The sequence below is a fragment of the Bidens hawaiensis genome, unplaced genomic scaffold, assembly GCF_021521415.1.
Source record: "Bidens hawaiensis isolate Kalapana, Puna unplaced genomic scaffold, B.hawaiensis_p1.1 tig00014095_1, whole genome shotgun sequence".
Taxonomy (NCBI): Eukaryota; Viridiplantae; Streptophyta; class Magnoliopsida; order Asterales; family Asteraceae; genus Bidens; species Bidens hawaiensis.
The window spans coordinates 550,191-556,865 of record NW_027492212.1 but is presented as its reverse complement, the minus strand read 5'-3'; the positions used below and the strand labels follow the sequence as shown (position 1 = coordinate 556,865).

The window sequence follows — 6,675 nt, the reverse complement described above, 5'->3', positions numbered from 1 at the left end:
AGCCATTTGATTTGAATAAGCGAGGCTTTCGCGGGAAAAAAATTTGCATGTGACAGATCCAACTCCGTGTATAAGGGCCACCAAAGTTGGTAATGTTTCTAACCGCACCCTCCAACTAAAACGTTAACCTTCAACAGAGTTCATTAACTCCATTTTAACTTTGGAGAATTGATTGCCTGGACAATATTATCAATTCTTTTGCGGATCAATTTGGCAGAGAAAGTACCGACGAATCCACTGACCATACCCAAGAATCGTCTTCATGCAAAATCTCTAAATGATCAAATTAATAAACAGAGTGGATTAAACTCATTTAGTTCATCCAGAGTGGGTGGTTTTCACTTCCATTACCATGTTACCAAAAATAATATTTTGCTCCACTAGGTCCATTTTATTGGGCTCTAAATTGAACAAAAGTGGGAACCGTACTTCTTTTATATAAGATCTATCTTATATTTGTTTACACAAGTTATATATTTAATATGAATCCTTTATGTAACCATTTGGTAACTATTAGGTATTTAGATTTGTAAGCTTAACCTTATGAAAAAATGAAAAAAAGTCAGGTTTCGTACTAGACAAGATCAAGACTAATACCACAGGAAGACAATTTTGAATAGATTACCAACTGAGGTGGGACGTGCCACATTCTCGCCCTCTTAAGAAATTTACGGAAATACATACAAGTACAACCTAAAGTCATTAGCTACTACTCGTGGAAGGACTTTCTGACATTATTTTGTTTGACTTGTTCCAAATCTATTTAACAAGTTGCATATCCAGTTGTAATATGATGAATGGAAAATGACAAAATCAACTTTCTTTATAAATGCATATGCCCATCCACACACCAATATCCAACAGCCAAACTTATTGTCATCTAAAAACATAATGGCTTCAATCATTCACCTTTCCATACTCCATATTCTTATCTATTTATGTTCATGTTTCCTACACAACACATATGTAGCTTCTGTCAATTTGAATCTTGAAACTGATAAACAAGCCTTGATCTACCTGAAATCTCAAACGATCACCCAACCACCAGACGCTTTAGCTTCATGGGATCCAAACTCGTCCCCGTGCAACTGGACAAGGGTTTCATGTGACGTCCGTGGCCAAAGGGTTGTAGGTGTTGATCTCTCTAGCCTTCGGATATCGGGCCCAGTTAGCCCAAATATCGGGAACCTATCTTTTCTAACAACACTTCCAACTCCAAGATAATCAATTCCAGGGCATAATTCCTGAAACAATCACCAATCTTTTACGTCTACGAGTCCTTAACATCAGTTTCAATAGCATCCAAGGCCCCATTCCAGCAAACATAAGTCGTTGCATCGAGCTAAGGGTCATTGATTTCATGCAAAACCAACTTACAGGTTCTATTCCTAAAGATCTCACTCCCCTTGTTAATCTTCAAACTCTGAACTTGGCAGGAAACAATCTTTCTGGTTCAATTCCACCATCCATCGGTAACCTCTCATCATTGATAACTTTGAGATTGGGAACCAATACTCTTAGTGGCCCGATTCCTAGTTACTTGTCTCGCCTCCTGAACCTGAAAACTCTTGATCTCACTATTAATAATCTTAATGGAACTGTTCCTTCAGCCATTTATAACATGTCTTCACTTGAGTGGCTAGCTGTGGCTTCTAACGATTTGTCGGGTGATATACCTTACAACGTTGGGGATACACTCCCAAATTTAATAAATTTCAACTTTTTGCATTAACAAATTCACCGGTACTATTCCTGGTTCGTTGCACAATGTGACAAACATAAGATTCATTAGATTTGCACATAATAGATTGCATGGGACAGTACCACCAGGACTAGGTAACCTCCCCGAGCTAGAAATGTATAACATAGGCTACAATTACCTCGTTAGCTCGCGAGGTGAGGGTCTTGGTTTCTTAAATTCATTAACAAATAGCACAAAGCTTGATTTCCTAGCCATTGATGGAAATGGTTTTGATGGTATCATTCCAGAGTTCATAGGCAATCTTTCCAAAAAACTTAGAATGTTATACATGGGTTCAAACCAGATGTCTGGCAGCATCCCACCGTCAATTAGTCAGCTAAAAGGCTTAGCTTTACTAAATATAAGCTTCAATTCCATATCCGGTGAAATTCCTTCAGAAATAGGCCAGTTGGAAGGCTTACAAGAGCTTATTCTAGGCAAAAATAAATTGACTTCGAATATCCCGAATTCATTGGGTAGTCTTCGGAAGTTAGCACAAATTGATTTGTCAAACAATGAATTGGAGGGCAGCATACCTGTTAGTTTTAGGGGTTTCGAAAGGCTAACCTCCATGGATTTGTCCATGAATAAGCTCAATGGGAGTATCCCGAGGGAAGTTCTTGATCTCCCAAGTTTGAGTACCATTCTAAATCTTTCAAGCAATTCTTTAACAGGCTCTTTGCCTCAAGAAATTGCAAATTTAGACGGAGTGGTAACAATTGATCTCTCTAACAACCGTTTGTCGGGCAACATTCCAAACTCAATTCAGAATTGCAAGAGCTTGGAGCAGCTGATCATCTCCAAAAATATGTTCTCAGGCGATATTCCAGATGGTTTGGGAGAATTAAATGGTTTGACAACTCTCGATCTTTCCTCCAATCAACTCTCTGGTTCAATCCCACTTACTCTTCAGAACTTGAACGCCCTTCAGTTCCTGAACCTTTCTTTCAACAACTTGGATGGGAATGTTCCAAGTAATGGGATTTTCTCAAATCTCACCAGAGTTCATGTCGAAGGCAACCCAAATCTTTGCTATGATTTAAAATGCAAAAGAAGTGATACCAACAAAGTCGTCTTGATTTCAGTTGCATCAACCAGTTTGGCATTAGTAGTACTTATAATAATTGTTTTTCTCTTTTACTTCCGAGGAAAAAGTCATGCTAAGGTCATAGACACTTCTGGTTCCTTCAAGGGCCGACATTACATGGTGACATACGATCAGCTCCGTTTGGCAACTAGGAACTTCCATCAGGAAAACCTAATAGGGCGTGGCAGTTTCGGATCCGTCTACAAAGGGCGCCTTGACCTTGATGGAAGAACCCAAGAAATTGCTGTGAAAGCTCTGGACATGGAAACTACCGGCTCTTTACCTAGTTTTTTGGCTGAATGTGCTGCACTTCGTCATCTAAAGCATAGGAATCTTGTCAAGCTCATAACCTCTGCTCCAGTTTGGATCACAGGAACAATGAATTTCTTTCACTTGTGTATGAATATATGAAGAATGGGAGTTTAGAGAAGTGGATCGGGAATGGAATGAGCTTGTTGGATAGATTGAAAGTGGTAATTGATATAGCGTGCGGGTTGAGCTATCTTCACCATGAATGTGTGGTGGCTCCAGTGGTGCATTGTGACTTAAAGCCAAGTAATGTTTTGTTGGATGAAGATTTGACTGCAAAAATAGGAGATTTTGGGCTTGCTAGCATGTTGGTGGACAAAGATCAGTCCTTTAGCTCTACGCACGTTCTTAAAGGTTCCATGGGTTACATACCTCCAGGTTAGTTCACTAATTTCATCTTCTTTTAAATGATTGAATAGTTTGATCTTATAATGACATGAACGTTGATTGTAGAGTATGGTATGGGAGCGAAACCGTCCACCAAAGGAGATGTATACAGCTATGGCATTATGCTAATGGAGATTTTCACGGGGAAGAGCCCAACAGACGAGATGTTCGTGGGTGGTTTAAACCTCAAGAAATGGGTGAAGTCTTCTTTTCCAGATAACTTGGATCAAGTGTTGGATCCTGATATGCACCCAAAACGAAGTATATTCAGCTCGGATGGTCAATCCATGAGCTTTAAGGGTCAACTTGATTGTCTCACAACTCTCATTGGAGTTGCACTTTCATGCACCAATGATTCTCCTGACAGAAGGATCACCATAACTGAGGTTCTCCGCAGACTCAAGTGTGTTCAAGATGTGATTCAGAAATCACAAGCAACATCCATCAATCAAAGTCAAGTGATGAAGAAACAGGATGTTTAGATACAAGAAGATGCTATCTAGTTGTTATAAAATTTTGTGTGTAATTACCATAGCTTTTTAATATAAATAGTAATATTTCTAAAAAAATATGATACAAAACAAATGAATTCCGAAACTCTAGAACTCCATTATTCATATATCGAATAGCCTATTATCATCTAAGTTCATGTAATAAGGGGAAATATTTATTTGTACCTAAGGTGATGCGTTATTGTTGCCGATACACTATTAACAATCTAGTTGAGGATGTTTAAATTGATACCTCAGGGCTACAAAGACAAACTTATACGAATAGATTAGTTATGCTCTCATTAATCCTTACCGAAAAAAAAAACTTAATCAAAATGTGCTCTAAAATGCATGTTCCTTGTATGAGATGAGATTGACCAATATTGTTCTCAATCATGTGCATTATCGACTAGCATTTTAGAATGATATTAGTTTGAACTGACTTGATCATGATGCCATCAATGTTTGATTTGTAGACACCCAACAAATCATCGTGCCTTCGTAGGTGAACACATAACATGTCCGAGATCATTCTTTAGGTTGATCTATTAGATATCAAGCATCAACATACCCAAAGAGTTGGTACTGATCATCTTTCTGGTTAAAGATATCGAAGTCTTGTGTCCCTCGTATGTACTAGAATATTTTTTAACATGTTGGGTTCAGACTATATTTCGCACACACATGTTATAAGAAAGCAATATTACAACTCATATACTCTGCAAATGCTTTTAGTATGAATTTTTGATACAAATATCAAACACGCAATGTCTATAATACTCGTATAAGCCTATACTAGTCGTTGTTGGTGTTTACATCCCAAAAGGATAAGAAATAAGTGTGCGGTGTACCCAAACGTAGGGGTGTTCATCGAATCGAATAACGAATTTTCAAGTTAATCGAATCGAATAATTCGAATAATTTATTTTTTTGCTGGTATTCGTATTCGATTCGTATTCGTTTAAAAGTTGGGTTATTCGATTCGTATTCGTATTCGTATTATATCCCATATTCGAAATTCGATTCTATTCGTATTTGAAACTCGAATTAGAATCGAATTTGAATAAATTTGAATTGATTCAAGTTCACCTATGTCAAAAACAATAAAAACCATAATCATCAATGTAAAACACATAAATATAAAGTTTAAAGTAACTACAATAACACATGATAATAAGTTCAAAATTAAGTATTGGCAAAATTAAGAAATATCAGTATGGGTTGTTGGGATTAATTATTACGTTTTGGGCATTTATTATTTACGGTTTTGATCAAAATTAATAAATTAAATATATATTAATATGTTATATAACTTGAATTCGAATTTCGAATCGAATAAAAAATCATGAATTCGTATTCGATTACTATACTTGAATACGAATATTTTGAAATCGAATTCAAATCTTCATATTCAAATTCGAATCGAGTAGAATTTTAAATGTTTCGAATTCGAATCAAATTTTGAACACCCCAGCCCAAACGGTTAGTTGGCAGAGGGCGTATAGAAACAAAATCCAAAACCATGAAGCTAGTTTGACTTTCTACCAATTAAAAAAAACAAAAAGGACAAAACTGTAATTTCCATTTCCCAAACCGCATTCATTTCTTAACTTGTCGTCTTCCTCAAACTCTACTACTTTCCTCTCTTCTGAATCCGTGAATCAAAACACAGACACGAAAACTCATCTGTAATCTCTATTATGAAGAGATCAATATCAATTGCAGAATATCAGATCTACAACGGCGGTCCTAATAGTAATAGTAATTGCGGCAAAATAAAAAAGAAGATCCGCCAAGATCCGGTTCCAGAAACTGACGCTGCTGCCGTTCTGTTAGACGAGAATCTGCTGTATGAGATTCTGAAAAACGTGGACGCGCGGACGTTAGGAGCCGTCGGATGCGTCAACAAACAGTGGCATCGTACGGCTCAGGACGAACGGTTATGGGAGCTGATCTGTACCAAGCACTCGGCAAATATTGGATTCGGTAATAACCAGCTTCGTTCAGTTGTACTTGCGTTTGGTGGATTCAGACTGTTACATTCTCAGTACTTGTGGCCTTTATCTAAACCTTCTAATTCTAATACCACTGGTGTTGAGTCACCGGCGGCGTGGCCGTGTCTGCCGCCGCCGCGTACGGTTGTTCCGGCGAAGCCTGCTGCCGCGAAAAGTCGTTGGGGAAAAGATGAGGTTCAACTTTCTCTTTGTCTTATGTCAATTCGTTCTTATGAGAAGATGAATTTAATTAACCGAAAATGAAAACAATTTAATAATTCGTTTACTGAATCTGGTGTTTGTGTGTAATTTTCTATAGCTATGATTTTACGAACAACGAATTGTACGTGCTAATGTATTGTTCTAAGTTTCTTCTTTTATTATGAATCAAGTATTTGTAATTCTGGACACGATTGATTGAATTTAGCCTTTGAATCAAGTTTCTCGTGCAATTAACAGTTTGAAACGCATCAAATTGACTACAAATATGTAAGAGATTTGAGAGTTTCTCACAAACGATTTGTTCATGGTCGAGTAGGGAGGGGTGTAGGTACGAGGATAATGAAGGATGTGTAACAATCAAGTCATCCACGCACCATGGATTACTTGAATTGTTACGTTTTCACTCATCTACCTTTGGTAGTGATGCCCAATGGCGATCCATGC

The 6,675-nt window shown here is 37.5% G+C and overlaps 2 pseudogenes across 1 annotated transcript; both read left to right on the top strand.

Moving 5' to 3' along the window:
- The first annotated feature begins 576 nt into the window (after positions 1-576).
- On the top strand, positions 577-4,044 carry LOC143545889 (uncharacterized; annotated as a pseudogene). The gene is made up of 2 exons (XR_013137522.1): positions 577-3,515; positions 3,591-4,044. The product of XR_013137522.1 is annotated as an uncharacterized LOC143545889 (transcript).
- A 1,624-nt stretch (positions 4,045-5,668) lies between these two features.
- On the top strand, positions 5,669-6,367 carry LOC143545868 (F-box protein GID2 pseudogene; annotated as a pseudogene).
- The last annotated feature ends 308 nt before the right edge of the window (positions 6,368-6,675 follow it).